We start from the raw sequence: 16755 nt of genomic DNA on the forward strand, positions 1-16755 counted from the left end.
AGTGAAAAATATCAGAAGGTGACCCCAATTCCTTAGACAAAAATGACAGTGAGAACTTTCGTTGACTGCCTTGTCCATGCAGAGAGTTCACTGGACTTTCTCATAATCCTGAAACTATTTTGACAGATCATAAAACTGAGACCCAGAGAGTGAAATCCCTTGACAGAGGGCAAACTACTAGTAAACAGCAAAGCTGGGAGTCAAACTCTGATCTCTTGGGTTCTCTCTATGGTGACAGAGAGCAAGGAGGCTTACACTGAGAAAACCTCAAAGATTAGCGGAGGAGACCTTGTCAAGCTGGAGGGGGAGTCTAATGGACTGCAAACAAGGGTAGACGAGAGCTGAGAGGGTGCTGCTAAGCTATGGCCCTGAAGTGTCTGAGATGTGTCTCCCCTGGCCATTGGGCCCATGTTACTTGGGTGGGGAAGACAGCTTTAGAGACACAGTAGCTGGTCAGGAAGGATGCTTTTGAAGATCAGAGGAACGGGGATCTACAAATCCTGGAATGTTCAAGAAAAACATCCCGAAGAAGCTGGGGTGGGTCCCAGCTCACATCCTTCAGTGTTCCAAGACCTCCAGCCTCCTCCAAGCATTCGAGACAGCACGTGGGGCTGTTTTATCTTCTTTTACTTCCAGCACTTCTTTTTCACAAACTAGCACAATATACGATAACATTTTTCACCCCCTGACGTAAGCTGCCTTTTTTGTGGACTTTACTGATCGTCTCAGTGTCCTCCAGGGTTTGGGGGAAATTGCAGGCACTATTGAAAATTAGTACACCCCGTTTAGGCGTAAATGAGGCATTATTTTGGTTGATAACTATTGAGCATTTTCCATAAGCCAAGCACTGCACTGGGTACTAAGGATACAAAGTAAGATGCGAGTCACAGATTTTAGGGAACTCAGGAGCTAATGGCGAAGAGAGGACGAGAGAGAAAACTGGAACTCAGACTGCTAAGCTATTTGCACAAGGCACCACTCACCAGGAGCCAAGGAATTTGATGTCAGTTTACCCAGTAAGTCTATTTCTGGCACCTGACACGTAATGCATAAATATGCTCACTAAAGCACAACTTTTAATCATTGAAAGCAATATATCTGCCCAAGAATTTGAACCATTAAATAATTTATAGTACATCTATTCAGTAAAGAATCTTGCTTCTATTTTAAAAAATGATGCTTATAAGTTTTTTCTTAATACCAGGAGAAAATGCTTGTGTTATGTTAAATGAAAAAAAATTAAAAATGACACTATGTTTAAAATATATATTTTAAAAAAACGACCGGAAGACAATAGCCAGGTGAGTAGTGACAAATGTTTAACAAGCAAAAAATTAAAAAGCCTTGGTTTGTAGTACGTGCCGATTACTGTGATGTAAATATTCCCACATGACCTAGTTCAAGCTGCCAAAGTGATGTCACTATGTCTTTGACCATGAAACGGGGAATAAAAGCACCCAGTTGGTTTTCCCAAGCTGGTCCCAGCCAGTTACAGCACTACCGGCCATAACCTTAAGATGTTGACAGTAGTTTGAACGATGCAATTATGGGCAAAGTTATTTTTTATTTATACTTTCCAAATTTTTAGTACTGCACATCATGTTTGTAAAGCCCGTTTCTGCAGGGGAATGGCCTCTTAGCGAGCGTGGCCATTAGCTGAAGATCCGACTTGAGCAATACCGTTAGGCTTTTTCCTTGCACGCCAAACTAAATAAATTCTTGTGATCTGGTTTCACATTTCATTCAGTGAATAATGTCAGGGGCTCGAGTGAGCCAGAGAAGACAGACCATTCTTCGTCCTAATACCACCCACCCGGCAACCATGGAATGATGCAAGCAAGGAGCACCCCAATACCTGAGCAGGAAGACAGGGGTCATCACAAAATTAGGCTATAGCTAACTGAGACCCTTACCCGTGGTCCAGCGTGGTCAACCAAGACAAAACCTTTTTCTTGGGTTGTGCGATTTTTTTCTTAATGAAACTCAAACGCAGCATTAGCCTCTGAGACGTATAAGATCATATAAGTGACTCCTTAGGCAAGTTATTTATCTACCCCAATCCTCAGTTTTCTCATCTGTAAGATGGGGACATTAGTACACACCAGTCACCATGTCACAGTTGTGAGGATCGAAGGAGATAGTAATCGTGAAATGCTTGATAGCACTTAATAGGAAATATGAATTCTTATTTGCCTTCTTTTGCTCACTCTACTACCTTAGGGAGGAAAAGAAAGGTCCAAAGAAATGCCCACCAACAGAAAAGGGATTAATGATAAATGAGAAGCTCATGGTCTCGCAAATAGCCCCAGAGGCTTCAGAGCGGCAGTAGCACACATGTTTCCTATCTGCAATGGCATGAAACCACACATTTGTGTTTTTGTAAAAGCCTCCAACAGCTTTGCCCTAAATACACAGCTATCGTATAGCAAGGGAAAAAAAAAAGGGCTTTTTAGAAAGTCAGATTTATTTTGCCTCTAAACCTGCAGCTCAGACAATAAGACATGATTTCAGAGTAGAAAAAACACAGGGTTCTTGCCTGAAATCATAAGACCTGCTTCCAGCCATCACCTTCCTGCCAAGAGATAAGAATTTAATCAGAAAAGGTGGCAAATTGCTAAGCGCAATTCTCTGCAGCACGCACACACGAAAGTATACACCTTGACTGAATTCACAGGACTACACTCCACTTTCCGAACAGAAGCGCTAATCTCTCACAACACTAAGTGCAAACAGATATCAGGGCGAAGAGTTTCAGATCCTCCAAACGGCCAGCCGAACTGGCTTGTGCTTTCTCACCTAGGAGGACGGTACTCATCAGTGTTGCTGCCACTAAAGGAGAGAAAACTGTGGCCTGCTCTGGAGCAGAAAGGGCGCGGTGCTCTCCGGCCTTCTGCCGACGCCACATTCCAACCAACAGGGCCCTATGGAGACACGACAACCAGCCTTCACTGGTTCTTTTGTCCTACTCTGACCAGACTGTGGGCAGCAGATTGATTTCATGCTTAGATTTCATTTTTAACCCTTTTCTACATATTTAGCCATTTTTGTTCTATCCTGGGATTGGAAGGCACTGGGGAAAAAAAAAAAAAAAAAAAAGAAATGATTAAAAGCAAGCCAGTTGTGATGGTTAATTTTATGTGTCAGCTTGGCTAGATTATGGTGCCCAGTTTGGTCAAACACCAGTCTAGATGTTGCAGTGGAAGTATGTTTAGATGCGATTAACACTTAAATCAGTGAACTTTGAGTAAGGCAGCTCACCCTTCATCATGTGGATGGCCTCATCTTATCAGTGAAAGATCCTGAAAGGCAAAGACTGAGGTTTCTCAAAGAAGAAGGAATTCCACCTCCAGACTACAACGAAAAAATTCTGCCTGGTTTCCGGCCTTCAAACTCAAGACTCTTACCTGAATCTCCAACCTGCTGTGTGCCCTACAGATTTGAGACTTGACAGCCCTCACAACTGCATGAACCAATTCTTTAAAGTCTCAATAGATACATACATACATACACAATACATACATGGCATAAATATGTGCATAGGTAGATAAAGATAGATGATAGATACACACATAGATGCATAAATAGATAGATGTATCTATATGTCTATAGCACTATCTGTGGATAATAATCCTATTGGTTCCGTTTTTCTGGAGAAGCCTAACTAATACACCAGCAAACACCCCTCTGTCCTCAAAGAGCAGCCAGTCCAGTGGGGGCAGAGGACTTGCACGCAGATGTAGGGAGGTCCTCAGCAGGTAACTCTGAGCTGTAGAGGAACACAGATACGGCCCCTGCAGACTGGCCTGTTCATACTTCTCCCAGGAGCTCCATTTCCACGATTACCTCATGTCAAGTCCCTAGGTGGGTCTGAGGTCCGGTTCATGGGGTAACCGTGTCCCCAGACTCCTACCCCACCTCCCCAAGCAATCAGGAAGTACTGGTCACCTTATTCCCCAAGCAAGGATGGGAATGAGAAGCAGGGCCTCCACAGCGGTAGAAGAGAGAGTGGGGCTGCCAGACCATCCAGGCAAAGATCTGACTCTGTGAGCCCTGCCCTGTGGTGTTGCAAAGCTGCTCAGTGAATCCGGGCCAGATCCGAGTGAGGAGAAGGAAACAACTGAGAGAGAAGATACAGTGAGAAGGTACGGCCTGGAGCAGTGGTTTTCAAACTTGAAGTTTGCAAAAGCATTGCTTCCAAGCTTGCTAGAGAATACAGATTCCAAAGCTGTAACGGGAAGATTTGGTGCAGAAGGTGTAGGATGGGGCTTAGAAAAGAGCTTTCAGGAACACACCCCAGGCGATTCTAGTACAGACGTCTCGGGGCCCACAAATGGAGGCTATTTCCTTGGCAAGCTAGACAACACACTGCTGAGAAGAGAGCGAATTCCCGCTTCGCCCTGCTCCACGCTTCAGTCCAGTCAGCTCCAGAGAAGCTGGACGCCGAGGACGGTCATGGGCAGGCAGGGGCAAAGCCATCCCAGCCTCCCAGCTCTTTCTGACTCAGCCAGCTAGGAGGAGAAGTTGGCAGGAGCAGGGACAGAAGACAGGGTCCTTGTCACTCCTCAAGGGAGTGTTGGCTTAGGTTGAAACTTTGGGGAAGAAAAAAACTAATTCTCACCAGTTCCATGAGTCAAAGGCTAATTTGAGATAGAATCAGCATTGAACTGATGTTCGTTGTCCCTCCTCTATCAGCAGAATTGTGATAAAGAAAATGTCATTAGTCCACACGAGGGGCCGGAGAAAAGGGACTTACCTCCTCCTTCCTCCTCGATATTGGAGCAAAGGACTCTCTCGTGGCTGCAACCTTCTCCGTGGCAGCACCTGACCAGCTCCCTCCTCCTGGTCATGTTCAGTGTCTCACCCCTTCCTTCATTTCCATGAATGAGCTGTCTCCACATCACCCTGTTCCCTTTGCTGACCCCTATCCCTGCTGACTGGCTTACAGCCTGCAGAGCCTTCCTCTCTGCCAGAAGCATCACCCAACCATCTTAATTACTCCTTCCTTTCTCCTCGGCCACCTGACCGGAGGCTGAAACACCACCTCTATTTCTCCATCAGTCATTTTAACTACTCCGCGGTTGCTCGTAAGTGTCCTCCGCTCTGTTCATCGCTGAAGTACCCGGGGCTCCCTGAATAGCACATAAACCCAACCACACTTGGGGATGAAGGATATTGTAGCATTCCGCTTTATACCCTTTATCTATAATACGAACGCTCAAAATGACAAAGGGCGAAGCTGGAGGGGAGAGAGAGAGCCGGGGAGAGTTGGTTGATTTCAGGATGGTTTTAGGCAGTGTAGCTTCGGGAAAGATGAGGGGAGTGCATGCGCGTCTGTTTGGAGGAGGGGAGATGGGAGCTGCATGAGGGGATAGGGGACCAGGCGAGGGTGCACCAAAGCTTCGTAGCAAGGAGTCTGCACAGGCAGTGCTAAAGCCCACCGCGTCGTGTTTGGAAGACGGGATTGGGGTTGTTCGGGAGAAGATTCGTGTCGCAGGGTTTCCTGCCATAGCCAACAACCCAAACTCAGTGAGTCAGTAAGGTGGACGGCAGCCTCCTGCTTAAGAGCTAGGTTACTCTGTGTGTCCATAGTCACCAGGCATCTGAGAGGCAGTCATGACGGAGCTTACCGGCAAACGTGCGTGATGAAAGCAGCTGTTGGACCCAAATAGGTGGAGACATAAAAGTCTTCATAACCTGACAGACTTTCTGGCAAACCCTCACAGCAAAGATAAATATAACGGGGAAGTATCCGAGGCATTGCTACCACAGAAGGAGCACTGCCTGCCATCGTTGCCTCCTCCAACAGCGTGTTAGAGGTCCTAGAGAACCCAACAGGCGAAAAGAAGAAAAGAAAAACAGCTAAGGTATAAGAATTGAAAATAAGGCAAGAACAAAAAAACTATGCCAGGACTCCCCTGGTGGTCCAGTGGTTAGGACTCTGCGCTTCCACTGCCAGGGCGCGCTCAGTCCCTGGTTGGGGAATTAAAATCCCACATGCTGCCTGGCGTGGCAGAAAAGAAAAAAACAAACAAAAAAACATACCTATTTACAAACAATGCCATTGTCTGGGGAAGTAGGCTGAAAAACGCTGCCCCCCAAGATGCCCGCTTCCTATTCCCCAGAACCGCTGAATGTTACCTTTTATGGCAAAAGGGACTTTGTCAATGTGACTCATTAAAAAAGTTTGAGATGGGGACATTATCCCCATCTCAAATGGGGATAAGAGGGAGGCGTGAACAAGTGTAACAAATCCGTAAAAGAGCTCAGAAGAATCCAGCAAAAGATGTACAGGATTTTTATTAAGCAAAATTGTAAAAATATGTGCAAGGACATAAAAGAAGACCTTTATAAATGGATATCTCTACCATGCTTATTATAAAGATCACCATCATAAAGAAGGCGTTTTCCTCAAATTAATCTGTACGTTTAACACATGAATTTCAACAAGGTTTTGGAGGGGGGGTTTTTTTGGGGGGGCTGGGGGTTGTTTTATTTTGTTTTGTTTTTGTAGAACTTGATAAGCTAACCCTAAAATCCAAAAGGAAGAGTGGGCAGGAAAGGGTTAACGCAGCAGCCCTAGGTTGCTCAAATCCGCACATTCCAGAGAAGGGCTTCTCTTCTGGACTGGTTAGCCAGCTCCTGGGAAATACCCCTGAGCCCTCGGAATATTCTGCCTGATTAGACTGCTTTTGTGTGCTTGAGGCCTCGGGTCATGCTGTACTACTCTGGCCTGATAAAATCATCCTGAGAATGTGATTTATGGTGACGACTTTTTCTCTCAGAGCTAGAGGGGGGTTACTCAGAAGGGTCTGAAATCCGAGGAGCTGAGGTCAGTCATGCAGGTTGCTGCGTCTACCTGACAGACCCCCCCAATAAAAGCCCTGCATAGATTCAGGTGTGCCCCCCAGGTCGTGACACATACATGCGATGTCACACATTGCTGCTGGGAGGACTGTGTGTCCCCATGTGACTCTGCTGGAAGCTTGCGCCTCATTTCTCGTACACTTTGCCCCATGTCCCTTTTCTGTCTGATGATCTTGAGCTGCAGCCTTTTGCTGCCATAAACCGTAGCTTTGAGTACAACATTCTGAGTCCCGTGAGTCCTCCTAGCAAATCATCAAGCCTGAGGGTGGTCTTGGAAACTCCTGTCACAAAGAGCAAAGCACTGGGAATAGCTGAACCCATTGTGAAGAAAATCGATAAGTTTGGGAGTAGTGGGTTACTACACTTACCAGACTGAGGCTCGTTATAAAACTACACCGATTAAACTAGGAGGTGCTGGAACAGATGGACAAGTGGAACGGAATGGAGACCATAGACACAGGCCTGTATAGAAGCTTGAAAGATGAACGCAAATGGGGAGGGGGTGTTATTAACTACTCAGTAAATGGTGATTTTAAAAAGGAGGTCCCTAGCTGTCACCATATTTGAAAAATATGGAGCCTACATTCTAACTAGGTTGGGGAAGATGGTAAACCATGGACATGATGAATAAGCAAATGTACAGTACATGAAGAGGTAATCAGGTGCTCTGAGGAGTAAAGAAAAAAGGCAGAGAGGTCAAAAATGATTGATACGGGCGGGCTGCCTTTCTAAACGGGGAGTGAGCGTAGCCCTCGCTGAGAATGGTCTTAGTCCGTCCTGGCTGCTATGACAAAATACCACAGACTCAGTGGCTGATGCAACAGAAATTTGTTTCTCACAGCTCTGGAGGCTAGAACTCCAAGGTCAAGCCACCAGTGTGGTCACATTCTCGTGAGGGTCTTCTTCCTGGCTCCATCCTCACATGGCAGAAGGGGCTAGGGATCTCTCTGGAGCTTCTTTTATAAAGATACCAATCCCATACACGAGGGTAGAAACTCCCAAAAGCCCTACCTCCTAATACTACCATCTTTGGGGGTTAGGATTTCAATGTATGAGTTTTGGAGAGACACAAACATTCAGACCATAGAAGGTACATTTAAGGAGGTGAAGGCATTAGTCATGCAGCTATGTAGAGAAAAAGCATTCCAGATAGAGGAGACAGTCAACAGTTCACTGTGAGAAAACTGAGGCTGGGGAAGGTTAAGAAACTAGCATAATTTTACATAATTAAACAGCTGAGTATGGATTCAGCCCTAGGTCTTGCCAACACTAAAGTCTATGGTCCTTCAGTTACACTGTTTAAAATTATTTTAAAATGTTCTTAAAATTCATAGCAAGGATTTCTTACCCAAAAGTCAAAATATTTTCGAAACATATCTAATAGTCATCCTCAGATTTGACTCTCAGTAACTTTCCACCCTTCTTTTCCACCAACCCATTCCCAATGCTCTGGCACCCACGCCTCAGCCTCACCAAATCCTCACTCTTCTCCCACACACCACACATTTTCAGGCCTCAGTTTCTTTCCTGTTGGCCCTTCATTTTGCAATGTACTACCCCTGCTGGTGAACTAATGCCCCACGGTCTTTTCAAGTGGTATTTTCTTCATGAAAATTTCCCCAGCTTCCAAAGAAAAGACATGGCTCCCTCCTCAACACTCCCATACAAATTCAGTCACAGAGAAGCCACATTGTGTGGCCTGTGTTTGTCTGTCTGTTTCTCGCTCCAGCCTGTGGACCTTAGATGACCCAGTCAGTATCTGAGTCATCTTTCTCCCCACACACACCACAAGATAGAAGCCCTCAGTAGGTGTTAAATAAATGTATGGCAAGTGGGAAATGAGTGAAATATTAATGATGATGAAAACCAAAACATCATGAAGTAAATTGTAACGTTCAACAGGAACTATCGTAAATGGTAATAAAACCTAACATTTACAATTGATATAAAACAATGTACCATCCAATGAGTATGTTCCGGATTTATTACATATTACATAAATAAAGGAAGACGTCAAAAAGGCGAATAATTACAGCCAAGCTACGTGCAAAGCCTGTTAATTTGTTATATTTGTTGGAAGAGTGTCTCCATGTAAACACACTTTTTCAGAAACATGCTTCACGGAACTGGTGAGCTATAAACAGGCCTTGAAAGTTAAACTCTGAAAATTGGGTGATCTCACTGAGTCCAGATTTATATAAGACTTCCATTCATGATGGAACTCATCCTTCTGCCTCTAGGAATGTTTACTTAATAATTTTAAAGACTCCTGCTTCAAATCTAAGCACTCTTAAACCACATTAATCCATGCATACTAATTACATATTTCTTTACAAAAAAAGAGATAGAAATTAAAGTTTCCCTTTTGCAGTATTCACAGATAAAATATTTGTTAATCAAACGAGTAGGAGTAATACTATCACAGGAAGAATCTAAAACCTTTAAGTAATCTCCCACTTTCTTGCTTAAGTGCACTTGCTCTATGCAATACGGTAGCTACTAGTGGCAGGTGGTCAATCGTCGCCTGAAATGTGGCTAGTACAACTAAGGAATTGAATTGTCAATTTGATTGGGTTTCGATTAATTAAAAATTAAATTTAAATAGGCACACTTAAGTGTAGCCAGTCACCACCATATTGGACAGAGCAAATACAGAATATATCCATCCCCTCCGAAAGTTCTACTGGAGAGCATTGCTTGTACTGTGCTGTAGATGGCCAAAATACAATACATACAAATGAAATTAACAAACAACGACCGGTTCATCAAAATACAAACTTTGACATGATGGCTTACAAAAAGGAAGAGTGTTCCCTGCCTTCAAAGAGACAAATGTGTATACAGTAAAATAGAGGGTCATCCCTAGTGCAGGTGCGCACAAAAATTACATGGAAGAAAGGTTGACTATATCTACTAGATCAAGGAAAGCTTCAGCAGAAGACGTGCTATTAGAACCAATTCATACAGGAGAGAAAAATCTGAACAAGAGACAGGGTGGGAGTTGAGAACCATCAAGCCGAGAAAATAACCATGGGGGAAGGCACAGAAAAGCATCCGGAAAGGTCATGATGTCGGGTGGCCGGCTCACTGCTTGGTGAGGCTAGAATGTACAAAGAGAGTGGAGAAGGGGCAAGTTACAGCTGAGCGAGGAAGCATGAAAGCCTGGGAAACCATGTGAGGGATTTCAGAACGGTCCCTGGGGACAGAGGGGATTGGATTCCGTTTCAAGTAGAAAGGCGACATAGACGGATCTGTGTTCTGGAAAGGTCATTCTGGCTGTGGAGAGGAAAATGGACAGGATGGAGATAGATGAGAGATGAGGAGACCCAGGAGGAGGCTCTGGACATAAAGCAGAAGAGAGACGACCAAGCTGCGCGAGGGCAGAGCAGGTGAGGCTGGAAAGGAAGCAAGGGAGGCGGGCGTTCTTTATTCACAATGGATGAATATTTATTTTTTTAAGTTTTTTTAAAAAAAAAATACAGCAAGTGTGAGACGTGTGATCATTCTGACATCCCAATAACATATGTTACAAGAAAAGGTGTTGCAGCGATTTTTATGATGGGCTCTGATGAAAGCTCACGGAAACCACTTCAAAATGCTGAGCACGCAGCCAACCTGAGAAAGCCCGCTGCTGGTGCTGAGACCAGGCAGCCAGCGCGGCACTGGAGTTATGGATTCCTCAAGATGAAAGGAGATACCAGCCGTGACCGGGGAACAAGACATGGGGCAAAGGCAGCTGGTAGCACTTTGTTTTGGCTGCCCTAGCAAACCAATACATAGATATACTACAAAAACCACAATTTTCAGATGATTTCCTACCACTAATGCTTGAATTTGAACATGGACTTGCTGTGGAAACTCGTGCTTTAACATTACCCTACATGGTTTCCCCTTTTGCAAAGCAGGTTCGGTTTTAGGCATATGTTGTGAAATTACTATTTTTTGAAGTAAGGTTGCATGAAGATATTATCCCTGGAGTGAGTTCCAGTTTCGTCTTCCGTCTCCAAGTGGTTTCCTGATCCCCAGTCAAAATCAGTACTTTTTTCCAAACACAATAAACACCAGCTATGCCATGAACTTAACTGCAGCTCTAGCTACGGTTTATTAAATGTGCTTTCCTATGACCAAAACAAAGAAACATAGAAAGGAAAGAAGACTTAGAGCCCTCATATACACCCTTCTCCATCTACTACATTAGTAATTATAATTTTTTTCCAGTGTATCCAGACAGAATTTGGGGGTTGGTGTGGGAATAAATAGGAAGAAAGTGGGATAATGGTGGAAAGGACATAAAGTTGGATCAGGCTGAATTGTGGATAGGGAACCACTATCCACAGAGATTCCAGGTTTAATGTTGTAGTCTGGGAAGGCTAGAAAAGACTTTGTTCTGTTCATTGGTTGGCTGAAACATGGACTAAAGGTGGCCTATACTAAATGAAGTTGAGATGCCAGAACCACCTTGGTTACCACACAAATACTACACAAATTTTGTTTATTAACATAAGGTCATCTGAATCAATATTCTTGTGCTTCCGTTTTTAAATTATAGTAAGTCCCCTACATACGAACGAGTTCCGTTCCGAGAGCACGTTCTGAAGTCCAATTTGTTCATAAGTCCAACAAAGTTAGCCTAGGTACCCGAATGGCTTTATAGTACTGTACTGTAATAGGTTTATAATACTTTTCACACAAGTAATACATAAAAAGCAAACACAAAAAATAAAACATGTTTAATCTTACAGAACGGTACCTTGAAAAGTACAGCAGTACAGCACAACAGCTGGCATCCAGGGGCTGGCATCGAGTGAACAGGCAAGAAGAATCACTGACTGGAGGAGGGAGAGGAGGTGGGAGATGGTAGAGCTGAGGGATCGTCAGCAACGGTAGACGGAGGGCAAGCTGCAATTTCACTCACGCCTGACGTTGATGGAACGCACGTTCACATCTTTGAAGGCTCGCAACTTGAGGGTTCGCATGTAGGGGACTGACTGTACAGAGAATCTGTGATTTCAGAAAGTTCTAAAACCCTAGGCTAGATAAAACCAGGTTATGCAGAGTAGTTTTACAGTGGTCATGAAAGCAAAGACTTATTGGTGCAATTTTCTAAACTCTTTAAAGAAAGTCCCTGCTCCCAACCAACACTAATAGAGGGAAGCCCGTCATCCTCCAGGTCTAAGAGGTGCGCTAATTCATGAAGCAATTATGGCTCTTCTAGGCACTCCCAGGGGCATCTGGAGTCGGCAAAGTATCAGACAGAAATTATCTTCTATATCCTCCCATGGCAGAGGGCTGCCAGGTCCCTCCTCTTCTCTGGACTCCACCTCAACTGAGAAGACTAGGATCGTCCACCTGTGTCTCTATCTTCTGTGCTCAAGTCCACCTGGGCTGCCCCAGGGACCACCACCATCCAGGGTCAACCACATATCAGAGTGATAAGAGTGGCCCAACCTCCAACATCTCCTGTGAGTTTGTCTCGCCTGAGAACATTCTGTACAGCATCAGGAGTCCATTCTCTCTTCTCTCTCTTCTCTCATGGCCTCCATTGCCCATGGCTCTGCAGGGATTGTGGCCTGCTTGGAAACAAAGACCTAAACCCCAGTGTGTGGGCCCCACACATATCATTCCTCACAGCCCAGACCAAGCCCACAGATGGATGGATGAGGGAACAAAAGTCCCCAGAGGCTGGAGAGCTGCCAGGGGCCACTACTGCAGCAAAACAGTCATCTTCCTGAGGAAAACCTTGGAGAGAGGGGAGCAGCTCACGTGCGGGAGGATGGAATCTACGCCGTGCCTCTGGATTTCTTTCTAGAGACAAGCGTAAGGACGGGAGGGTGAGGAGAGTACATTCTGATTCCAGGAAATGTGGTTGAGACGGCTCCCTCCCTGCGCAGCCCCAGGGTGCTCTCTCGGGCCTAAGCTGGTTCTCACACCCTTGGTTTCTTCTCAGCCCCAGGCCCCGGGAGGCCTCAATCTGCTTCGCCTCCCACAGTGTGGCCTGAGGGGTGTCTCCTTCCAGTCCTGCTCTGCTGTCAGGTGTCAGGTTGGTCCCAGTTACTCTGCTCTCTGTTGCCTCCGAAGATGCACCTACAGGCCTTCACATTGGAGGGTCCTAGAGCTGCAGCCAGCAAGGGACAGGACGGGAGAGTCACAGACGTAGGACTCTGAGAATTCATGGCTTTCATGGTTGCAGGCCAGGTGTCATGGAAGGCCATGGGGCATACCCTAAAACTCTGCTGCTTTGTTCTTCTTCCTAGAAGGGGTGTACCAGCCCTCCTTGTGCCCTGCCAGGGAGGACCAGACCGGTACCACATGGTGAGGCCAAGGGATGGAGGTCCAGGAGCTCACAGAGCAGGATGTGTAGCAGAACAGGCAATGCTGGTGGCGGAAAGTCATATCCAGGGTGAGATGTTGCCAGACAACTTACCTCGGCAGAGACTCAAGCTCATGGGGAAAATTCAGAGACTTGTTCACTGGAGAAGAAGCACCAGGAGGGCCTTGGTCACAGAGAATAAAGGAAAAGCTCTGTTTGCAGACATTCTCTCATTCACGCATTCATTCAGCAAACATTTCTGAGCGCTCCGCTATGCGAGGGTGGGTCTGAGGACCCAGAGAGCAATTAGATTTAGTCCTTGTCTTCCAGGGGTCTCATTCCCATAAGGAAGACAACTGATTGGAAAACAAAGGTGTAAGTCAAAAGTCAAAAGCCCCCCATACTTATCCCATCCCTCAATGTAAAAATGTTGGCACACATTTATTCAGAAATTGTTCTGGGATTATACAAAAGAAAACAGAACAGAAAGCACCAGAAGCACACTTGGCAGGCTGCACAGCCCCATGTCTGGAGGGATGTGCACAGCGGCGTTTCCAGGTGACCAGTGCTGGATCGGGGAGAGCTGGTGAGCCCTGAGGATGCAGCGGAAGCAGGGGGAGACACATGCTCCAAGCGGGTGGTGGGATGCTGCTGCAGGGCTGGGTCGCCTAGCCCACCCATCAGGTTCCCTCTGGGCCCCCCAGGTCTGGACAGTGCCCTGCACCAGCGAGGCTCGGTCTGCAGAGGACGGGACAGCGCATTGGAGCCCCGAGGGACATCACTCACATACTGTTCTGAGTCCCAGGGCTGCCTCGGGGGAAGGCAGTGACGGAAGTGATGTTCATTGCAGAGCACTGGGAAACGGACACAGACAAGGAGCAGAGGGTCCAGATCTCATGACGAGTCGGGCGGAGGTGGACAGAGGTGCCGTGCAAGGGTCTCTCCTCCAGGCATGGACAGAGGTTTACACTGCATCCCACACCTCCCATATGCTTCGCTGGGGCCTCCTGTAGAGGGAGACGGGAGAAAGCAGCCCCCGCAGAGCCTCACGGAGCCCACATCAGCCTAGGACAGCTCCTGGGACAGCTTGGCCATCCTTCCCAAGCACAGGGAATAGAAACCATCTGGGAACAATGAGGGGCAGCGGCCTGGGGAACCAGCTTGGCCTTTGGATTTGATCCCAGTTTACTCAGCGCCTCTCAGCTGGATGGTCTGAGTCCCAACCCCTCTACCTGCAGCTTCCTCTTCAATAAGATGGAGATTGTAAGACCTTTCTCCTGGATTTTTGTGAGAATAAGTGAGGGCATTTATATAAAATGCTCAGCCCAGGGCTGTCATCTAATAAAAATGATGACAGGGACGTTCACGATCATGGTGCACTGGGCATTGCTTTAAGCACTTTGTGTGTCACCTTATTCATTCCTCCTAACAGTTCTAGGAGATAGATATTATTATGATCCCCACATTTGGACACGAAAGTACAGAGAGGATAAGTATAACCTCTTTGTTGCCCAAAGTTACAACACGAGAAGGGAGGTGAAGCTGGAATTTGAAGCCAGGCCATCTGAGCCCACTGTCTATGGCCTCAGTCACTGGTGTGCACAGCTCAGTAAGTAGCAGAAGTGGCGATGGTCTTATTGTTTTGCCAACCTTGTAAGGTTATTGTGAGAATTAGAAATAAAACATAGAACGTTCCTAGAAAAGTCTGTAGGTACCCAAAACCTAGTAATGAATAATTAGCACTACTATCACAATTATTACCACTCTAACTAAGGCCAGTGGAAAGTGTGCATATTGACCCCCTTATAAAGTTCCTGTATGTTATCTACTGCTGCAATAATGCTATATAGCAAGTCCAGTGAGCCCCCTACATATGAACCTTCAAGTTTCAAACTTTCAAAGATGCGAACGTGCATTTGCATATCCAATCATGTAAGTTAGTTCACGTATCTGGCGTACATTGTCACATGTGTGTATCCTCTACGTGCCGTTGTGCTTTTGTGTAGTTTACTGTACAGTACTATATAGGGTACAGTAGTACGCCATCTTTATTTCAAGCCCAGGATGTCCAGAAGTGAGCGTAAAAGCAGTGGTGATGCAGCTGGTACTGTATTGTGCTTTTCAAGGTACTGAACTGTAAGATTAAAAATGTATTCTTGGGCTTCCCTGGTGGCGCAGTGGTTGAGAATCTGCCTGCTAATGCAGGGGACACAGGTTCGAGCCCTGGTCTGGGAGGATCCCACATGCCGCGGAGCAACTAAGCCCGTGAGCCACAACTACTGAGCCTGTGCGTCTGGAGCTTGTGCTCCACAACAGGAGAGGCCGCAATAGTCAGAGGCCCGCTCACCGCGATGAAGAGTGGCCCCCCTTGCCACAACTAGAGAAAGCCCTCGCACAGAAACGAAGATGCAGCACAGCAAAAATAAATAAATTAGTTAATAAACTCCTACCCCCCCCAACATCTCCTTTAAAAAAAATGTATTCTTTATTTTTTTCTGTTTGTTTTTATGTATTATTTGTGTGAAAAGTATTATAAACCTGTACAGTAGCCGATTGTGTTAGTTGGGTACCTAGGCTAAGTTTGTTGGACTTATGAACCAACTGGACTTATGAATGCACTCTGGGAACAGAACTCATTCATATGTAGGGGACTTACTATACCCACAAAACTGCAGTGGCATGCAGCAACAAATTCAGTGCACAGTCTGTGGAGTTCGGGAGCATGAGCTGTGTTCAATTATGTTAACTGGCCTCACTCACATGGCCTGGGTTGGCCAGACGTCAGCTGGTCCTGGAAGGCCTTGGTTAGAATCTCCAAGGAAACTGTGTTCTGCTCTGCTTATCTTTCAGCCCAAAGCAGACTAGCCCAGGCACGTTCTTGTGGTGATGACAGGAGGGCAAGACCAGTAAACCCACCTGAGTGAGGGCTTTTGAAGCTTCAGTCTGCATCTCATTTGCTAAACCCCAGGGGTCAAAGCAAATCACATGGCCAAGCCAAAAGCCAGGTGGGAGGGCCCTCCACAGTTACAGGGAAAAGTTTGTGGATGAGGAAGGGTAAAAAAAATCTATTACAGTGCTCAATTTGGCAGCACATATACTAAAATTGGAATGATACAGAGGAGATTAGCATGGCTCCTGTGCAAGGATGACACGCAAATTTGTGAAGTGTTCCATGTTTTTGTTAATATACAGAAATCTGTTGCATTTCTATTCGCTAACAGTGAACTCTCAGAAAGAAAACTTAAGAAAACAATCCCACTTACAATTGCATCAAAAAGAATGAAATACCTAGGAATAAAGCTAACCAAGACAATAAGTGACCTGTACTCTGAAAACTATCAGACACTGATGAAAGAAATTGAAGATGACACAAATAGAAAGATACAGCATGCTCATGAATTGGGAAAATTAATATTGTTAAAATGACCATACTACCCAAGGCAATCTACAGATTCAGTGCAATCCCTATCAAAATACCAATGGCGTTTTTCACAGAGCTAGAACAAATAATTCTAAAATTTGTAAGAAAACACAGAAGACCCCAAAGAGCGAAAACAATCTTGAGAAAGAACAAAGATGGA

General features: G+C 45.6%; 1 non-coding gene across 1 annotated transcript; it reads left to right on the top strand.

The window, feature by feature from the left end:
- Positions 1-16247: 16247 nt before the first annotated feature.
- On the top strand, positions 16248-16354 carry LOC136134268 (U6 spliceosomal RNA). The gene has a single exon (XR_010656550.1). It is a non-coding gene; the product is annotated as a U6 spliceosomal RNA (small nuclear RNA).
- Positions 16355-16755: the final 401 nt, after the last annotated feature.

Source organism: Phocoena phocoena, chromosome 14 (assembly GCF_963924675.1).
Source record: "Phocoena phocoena chromosome 14, mPhoPho1.1, whole genome shotgun sequence".
NCBI lineage: Eukaryota > Metazoa > Chordata > Mammalia > Artiodactyla > Phocoenidae > Phocoena > Phocoena phocoena.